Raw genomic sequence first — 8,816 nt, 5'->3', positions numbered from 1 at the left:
TAAAGAGGTAGAACTAAAACCTCGTATGAGAAGACTTCTTAAATATTATGAGCTATTAGCTTAAGAATTGGGTAATCCTAGTTTGATACCACCATGAGCCTCATTTTTATTATGAAAAGTACTCTAAAGTTGTTAAAAGCTTAAAAGATTAAATTGAGATATTTTTTACTTGAAAATTATGCTTAAAACTTGGTTGAAGTCCATAAAAAAAGGTGGCTTCATAATTTAAGAGAGTTCGGGATACCCAAAAGTTCCTATAATAAAGCTTAGGTGGTCACAAAAGTAGAACCACTGGACAAGTGGTTGAGCGTAATACTTTTTTTTTGGTTGAAAACTTGAAAATATGAAGAAGAATAAAAATAAATTAAAAAAAAAACTACTTTCTTGACATGTGATTCACCATATTAGTAGTTTTTCCCTCCAAGGGTTACTTGTAAATTGTAATGTATTTAATACTATACTTATTAGTCACGTGGTTAATTAAACTCATGATTGATCTACCTAGGGAACTCGTGTTTAATAGCCATTTTAACTCACTAAAGGTATGCATATACTACCTTGAGCACATTTTAGCTAACCACAAATCTACAAATCATTTATTCTCCACTGAATATCCTCTTTAAAGCCTTTTCAAATAATAAGCTGGAATATGCCTTTTGTCGTAACAATACCATCTCTTAAGTCATAAATTGTTTACATGCTAGTTGATAGAGTTGCTTTTTATACCTATTATATATCCACTTTACCCTCTAGAGATTATGTGGAAGGTGTGCATATAACATTTTTGAAGCTCCTAAAACCTTAAAGAATTCAAGTGTAAAAGAAAGATGAAAGAGAGTATATAGTGGTTTCTAATTTTAAAAATAAAAAGTAGAAAGTATATCCCATCATAAAATAACTTCTCTTAAATGAATTTAATGATGTTTATATAAAAAATAATTCAAAATATGACATCATTAAAAGAAAATGCATGCTTTATATATCAAATGGTAGGTTCATTTTTTTATATTGGCTAAAAGTTATTAGCAAAAGTGGAGTGTTTGAATTGGTGTAGAAAATGGGTGTCACAACTTAGTAAATGGTTGATGACCGAATCATCTTCATGGGATTGAATTATGGAATGAGAAAAAAGTGATCAATCCCATTGGATTTAGGTCAAGATGATAGAAAATGTGAAATTCATGAAATCATATTTACTTTAATGTTAGAAAAAGTTTAGGTATTAAATCGACATCTATTTTTATCATTGAAAATGTACAAAGTGAATGAAAATACTAATATTTGGGATCAAAGTATAAATAGATAAAATCAAATACAAATAAATGATATCGATATATAAAATAATAAAATTAGATTTATGTACAAAGTAATAGAACCTAAATTGTTTGTGATATGGTATGATTGGTCCCTTTTTTGGTTCATATATGAGTAAGGGATTCTTATGTTAAAAATTGGAGGGCTTCAAACCATTGAAATTATTTTTATTACTTTATGGGCAATAAAATAATGTAAAAATAATAGTACTTTATTTCACACAAAGCATGAACTTTTTTTCTTTTAAAAAAAAATATATATATTTTACCTTTTTATATCAAGTATGTGTTATAAAATGTTTGAGTTCTGTATTCTTTATTTTAACTTGGACTTGGTTTTATCTTTTTAGTTCATTGTTTTGAAGCTCTAACGACTAAATGTTAATAAAAAAACGGTTTTTCTTTATTTATTATAATTTTTTAATCATGGGTGAAAGTGGCAGGAATAATAAGAATTTGTATCTAACTTTCAAAGAATCCAAACTTTAATAAAGTTGAATAGACCAATGATAAAGGTCTATTCCATCACCTCACTGCCATTAGTAATATATAAAAGGTATCATGAAGTTCTGATCATCCAACGTACTAACAAAGCCAGTATAAATAAATAAAATTATAGTATGAATAAAAGAATAAACAAAATATGCATGAAACCATCTTATTATTGATATTTATTTTTATATTCTAATGGGACCATAAAATTTAAGCCCACATCTTACCCTTCATTCCGTTTTTAAACTAGAGAAAAACAAAAAATGATAGTTTTTAAAAATAATTTAATGAATAACAATTGAAAAAATATTTTAAAATTTATAATAATTTATAAAACATCAATCCAAAGTTGTTTGAAAAGATAATTTTTAAATCGATATACAATGTTGAAATTTTCTTTTTAAAAAAATGATTTCTTATCTTTTAAAAATAATTTTTTATTTGACTCTTAAAAATATTATAAATTAAAATTATTTTTTGTTATTATATTTAAAAATATTATATATATATATAACATTAGAAATTAAGAATATAGAAAGATTAGAGAGCGGTTAAAGAATGTGGAAGTAGCATCCTCCTTCGTCTTAAAGATTCTAGAGTTTGTCCAAAATAACTTATTTGTTGAAAAAAATGATAAGGATAGTACCCATCTCAACAAAATATTTGTCAAACTATCTTTGATATAGACGTAAGCGCGGGGCGATGGTTGAAGTTGGATTCTTTACGCTTTAGTATTAAAAAAACACACACTTCGACCCTCAAAAGTCAAAAGTCAGCACTTTCGCACCACCCATCGCGCCTCTACTCTCCTATAAGTAGCAACTCCTTAACCGCAACACATGTTTCACAAGGTTGTTCCCATTTCGTGGTTTTTAGTCTCACACATTTTCTTCATAAACATTAGCTTCACTTTTCATTTCCTTCATTCTTTTTTGTTTCTTTGTGGTACGTTACTTTGTTAAATAATTCATCTTCGTGTCCGCTTCATCATCTTTATCAAACTCTTTTGTCTGTTGAAAAACATGTCTAACATTTTGCATGTTAAATTAAGTTGCATAGAGTCCACACTAGATGTGCCAGCCACCCTTAGCAGACCCAACAAGAAATGGCATTCGGCCTTTGCTACCATTTATTGTGCCAGGGCCCTCAATTCTCTTCTCAATAATAAGAAGAAGAAAAGCAGCAAACTCCCGCTTAGTACTCCTTCCTTTGTTGTCCTCAGTGTTGAGCCCCACGTTGCCTTCTCAAACATTGATCACACAAGCCTCACTGCAGTGGTGAAAGATAAAAACTTAGATCAACTTCGCGAATTGGGAGGAGTTGAAGGTGTGGCTGACGCTCTAAAAACAGATACCAAATATGGCATCCATGGTGCTGTTGAAGATGTAGCTGAAAGGCAGGAAATGTTTGGTTCAAACACATACCCAACGCGGCCTACTAAAAGCTTCTTCTACTTTGTGTTGGAAGCTTTTAAGGATCTTACCATTCTCATACTTCTAGCTTGTGCCACACTCTCCCTCGGTTTAGGAATTAAAGAGCATGGGCTGAAGGAAGGGTGGTATGATGGTGGAAGCATATTCGTTGCTGTCTTTCTAGTCATATCTGTTTCTGCTGTGAGTAACTTCAGGCAGAATAGACAGTTTGATAAGTTGTCTAAAGTCAGAAATAATATCCAGGTTGATGTTGTCCGGGATGGGCGACGTCAGCAGATTTCTATATTTGAGGCTGTTGTTGGAGATGTTGTTTGCTTAAAGATTGGAGATTAAGTTCCAGCCGACGGATTGTTCCTTGATGGGCATTCGTTACAAGTGGATGAATCAAGCATGATGGGGGAGAGTGACCATGTGGAAGTCGACACCAGCCTGAATCCATTTTTGTTTTCTGGAACAAAAGTCGCTAATGGATATGCTCGAATGCTTGTGACATCTGTTGGCATGAACACAACATGGGGTGAGATAATGAGCACAATCAGCCGTGATACTAATGAACAGACACCCTTACTAGCCAGGCTTAAAAAGCTTACTTCATCAATAGGTAAGGTTGGTTCGGAAGTTGCCTTTCTTGTTCTTCTGGTGTTGCTGGTGCGCTACTTCACAGGGAGTACAGAAGATGAGAATGGAATTAGAGAAGCCACCCAAAAGCTAAAAGAAGACAGCTTATTCAGTGCTATAGTGAATGCTGTGGTGAGAATCATTGCAGCTGCAGTTACCATTGTGGTTGTGGCAATCCCCGAAGGCTTGCCTTTGGCTGTCACACTCACTCTTGCTTATTCAATGAAGAGAATGATAGCTGATCACCAGGCTATGGTTCGAAGGCTCTCTGCCTTTGAGACGATGGGTTCGGCCACCACCATTTGTACCGGCAAAATAGGTACCCTCACTCTGAACCAGATGAAGGTGACAAAGTTTTGGCTTGGCCAAGGCCCTATTCGAGAGAATGCTTCCTCTTCAATTGCCACAGATGTCCTCAAACTGATACAACAAGGTGTTGCCCTAAATACTACTGGAAGCATTTATAGGGCTACCTCAGGATCAAAATACGAGTTCTCAGGCAGTCCTACTGGAAAAACAATTCTTTCTTGGGCGGTTCTGGAGCTGAACATGGACATGGAGGAATTGAAGCAGACTTGTATAATTCTCCAGGTAAAAGCATTCAATTCAGAGAAGAAAAGAAGTGGGATTGCATTGAGGAACAAAGCTGACAACAAAGTCCATGTTCACTAGAAAGGAGCAGCAGAGATGATACTAGCAATGTGTTCTACTTACTAAGATGCTTCTAGAAGCATGAGAGATCTTGGTCATGTTGAAAGGACGACATTTGACCAAATAATCCAAGGTATGGCTGCTAGCAACCTCCGTTGCATTGCTTTTGCACATAACCAACTTCCAGAAGAAGAGCATGAAATTAGAGAAGCCACCCAAAAGCTAAAAGAAGACAGCTTGACCTTTATAGGGCTTGTGGGGATAAAGGACCCATGTAGACCAGGGGTGAGAAAAGCCGTGGAAGATTGCCAACACGCTGGAGTGAGTGTCAAAATGATCACCGGTGATAATATTTTCACTGCAAGAGCTATAGCTACTGAATGTGGAATACTAAGACCTGACCAAGACATGAACAATGAAGCAGTTGTAGAAGGTGAAGTGTTCCGACAGTACACCCTAGATGAGAGAATGGAGAAAGTTGATAAAATCTGTGTGATGGCTCGATCCTCTCCTTTTGATAAACTTCTCATGGTACAGTGCTTGAAACAAAAAGGTCATGTTGTAGCAGTCACAGTGATGGCACAAATGATGCACCAGCATTAAAAGAAGCTGACATAGGACTTTCTATGGGCATTCAGGGCACAGAAGTGGCAAAGGAGAGTTCAGATATCATCATCTTGGATGATAATTTTGCTTCAGTGGCCACTGTTTTGAGATGGGGAAGATGTGTTTATAACAACATCCAGAAATTCATCCAGTTTCAGCTGACGGTGAATGTTGCAGCCCTTGCAATCAACTTTGTGGCTGAAGTTTCAGCTGGTGAGGTTCCATTGACTGTAGTGCAGTTTTGTGGGTGAACTTGATCATGGACACATTAGGTGCCCTGGCCCTTGCCACAGAGCAACCCACCAAGGAGCTCATGGAGAAACCTCCCATGGGTCGAACCGAGCCACTTATCTCCAATATCATGTGGCGGAATCTATTAACCCAAGCCTTGTATCAGATAGCGGTCCTCTTGACCCTACAGTTCAAAGGAGAATCAATCTTTGGTGTGAGCAAGAAGGTAAAGGATACCTTGATATTCAATACATTTGTGCTATGCCAAGTCTTCAATGAATTCAATGAAAGGGAGCTCGAAAAGAAGACTATTTTTAAGGGGTTACATAAGAACAAGCTGTTTTTGGGGATCATTGGAATAACCATTATCCTTCAGGTGGTTATGGTGGAATTTTTGAAGAAATTTGCAGATACAGGGAGGTTGGGTTGGGGACAATGGGGTGCATGCATGGGAATTGCTGTTGCATCTTGGCCAGTCGGCTGGGTTGTCAAGTGCATTTCTATTTCAGATAAACCATTTATAAGCTATCTAAAGTGGTAGGAACATCACTTCAGAGATACAGATTACCATTATTTTTTATCGTCTGATTTCCCTCTGCAGATTACTGTTATAATTAATAAAATTATCTTTTTTTTTTAATCATAGGGAGCAGCTCTTAACAAGTTTTCTGAGTTTAGGTTCACATAAATGTAATGTGTGATTGGGAACTTGGGACAACTTTGCATCTTCTTGTTGGTACGTATAAAGTCAGATCATGGATGATAGGAGATTATTCAGGCATCAATAGCCTTAATTGGGAAAATATAAAATCAGTGGAATCCCTATCTTACAAACTTAGGCACAATTTAATTGCTGCATTGTACAACTAAGATTACTTTTGATGATATTTTCAGACTAACAAAAAAAAAAAAAAAATGCACAAAGAAACAAAAGAAGGAAATTGCATGATGTACACATCACAATACTACTAGTCTATGCCTTGATTAGAAGCAGCTTAGACTGTAAATGGAGGTCTAAGAAACCTAGTTCTGGAACCAGAGAACCAAGTCAGTCATAAGACTGAGAGAACAAGCATTAATGGCTAGTCACCATAATAGAACTATTAGCTCTTCGAAACACAGCCAAACATGGATATTTTTTTATGTAAACCCACAAGAATTGCAGAAAGATATCTTCTACTGTCCAGGTCATTGGCGATTAGTGCTAGTGCTGTGTGTGAAAAGAAGATTCTAATGTCACATGTTGTGATCTTGCATGGGTTTGAGTGTAATGTGGGTGTTGGGTACAAGTATGTGTCTAGATCTCTAATCCTTCCTACTTATAATTTCAAGACATGGGAACTCAACTACCATCTCAATAATAGGTATAAACACTCGTATATGATGTAAAAAAAGGAAAAAGAATAAATGTAAAATCAATTAGAAATCAATCAAAAGCAAATATCTATTTTCTTTCCTATCTCTAAATATTTTTATAAAAGAGCACTCCCAGTAAACTCTCTTGTTCTGCAACATAACTATTTGCTAAGAAAGTCGAGGGCAAAACAATAAATCAATTAAACTCGAATCTTTCATTCAAAGTAGGAGCATCCAGCAAGAACCCACATCCATACCCATGTTGCCTTTCAAACTATGTTTACCTCTAATAGGATGAGAATTCAATTGTGGGTGTATTTGGTTTGTGGGGACTTGGAACAAGTATCTTATACACAAGTATGAACTTACCATGTTTAGTGTCTACATAACGATGGAAATTTTGATATCTTGGTATGTAAGATCCCAAAATTTAAAAGATCTCTTACCCATGTGGTAAATGGTCTTTTTAATTCCCATCCTTAGGGAATGAAAAGAAAAGAAAAGTTGATAACTACATGTTATTCTTTTCTTTATCTATAAAAGAATCTATTTTTTGTCAATATTACATAGAGGAGTACTATTATGTGAATTTGCATTAATTTTCAAATAATTTTTAAGATAAAACATATGCTAGCTAGGATAGGAATATATTGACAAAAATATCAAATTACTAATTCTAATCAAACATTACATTGGGAATTGATGTTGTTTAACTAAATTGATTGAAATCTCAAATTATCAATTCTAATAGAATATTATATTGGGAATTGGAAATATCAAATTGCCAATTCATTATAATCTAGAAATTCATTTCAGGAAATACAATTTTAATTCCTAAGTTTAAATGTTGGTGAACTAAAAAGATCTAACAAACCATATGGAAAATTATAACGGCTACCAAAATTCAAGCCAGCCTCCTACTAGCTACGTCTTAACTTGAGCCATGAACAAACTCATGTTAATTCTCATGCCCCATATCAGTTGTGAAACAAATTCATGTTTCCCTTGTTTCTTTTAGATCACTAACTTATTCTAACTCAGTTCCTCATCATTTCAGAACTTTATCTCGATAAGAAAAATCTTGAGATAAGGTCTCATCTGTTGAGATATTAGGAATGTTTAAATATTAGGAAAGTTGAGATATTAGGATATTAGTTGTTCTTTCCTTATATCATTCCTTCCTTGTATCATTTTTTCTCATTCTTAGAATAATGATTACCTTCTATATTGATTACCCTCTATATATACTCTGTACATGAACGAATGAAATAATCAATGAAAAACTATCATTCATCAATTTGAAAATGGTATCAGAGCCATGGAATTGAAATCCTGGATATTTTGTCAGTAAGGCTAGCCATTGCCCCTCATTCGCGATAAAAAAAAATGAGTGAAAAAAAAAAATTATTGTTTTTCAATTTGAAGGTACTTTTAATCTAGGAATTATTTTGACTGAATCAAACTATGACGTTTGGTCACAACTCGTGGAGATGCATATTGCCGAACGGGAAAAACTTTCCTACATTCGAGTTAAGACAAATCCACCAAAAGAGTCAGAAGATGGATATGAAAAATGGTATGCTGAGAATCAAAAGGTGAAGAGATGGTTGTTAATGTCCATGAGTCCAAAAATTATGAAGCATTACTTACGCTTACCCACCGCTCAAGAAATTTGGAGTGCATTATCAAAGGCCTTCTATGATGGAAGTGGTGAATTACAAGTTTTCACTTTGAATAAAAAAGCCTTCACTGCCAAACAAAGCAGCAAGTCTCTTTCTGAATATTATGGAGAGTTAATTGAATTTTTTTGCAAATTGGATCATCGGGATAAGGTAGTCATGAGAGACCCTGAGGACATTGCAGCATACTGAAAATCCATTGAACGAAAACGGGTGCACATCTTTCTTGCTGGATTGGATGGTGACTTTCGGCAAGTTCGAGGAAAGATTCTACGCAAATATCATCTTCCCAATTTGGAAGAATGTTATGCACTGATTCGACGAGAGGCAGTGCGTCATGCTAGTATGAAAGCAGAATCTGACAACCCTGACACCTCAGTTATGGTAGTCCGATAGCAATCAACCCAGAATTGGCAGGACCAATCCAAGACCAACCA

The 8,816-nt window shown here is 34.9% G+C and overlaps 1 pseudogene; it reads left to right on the top strand.

Annotated features, from left to right (window-relative positions):
- Positions 1-2,827: 2,827 nt before the first annotated feature.
- Positions 2,828-5,885, top strand: LOC117913698 (annotated as a pseudogene).
- The last annotated feature ends 2,931 nt before the right edge of the window (positions 5,886-8,816 follow it).

The sequence above is a fragment of the Vitis riparia genome, chromosome 4 (genome assembly GCF_004353265.1).
Source record: "Vitis riparia cultivar Riparia Gloire de Montpellier isolate 1030 chromosome 4, EGFV_Vit.rip_1.0, whole genome shotgun sequence".
NCBI classification, from domain to species: domain Eukaryota; kingdom Viridiplantae; phylum Streptophyta; class Magnoliopsida; order Vitales; family Vitaceae; genus Vitis; species Vitis riparia.
Note: the sequence above shows the minus strand (reverse complement) of the source record. Positions and strands in the feature narration are given on the sequence as shown.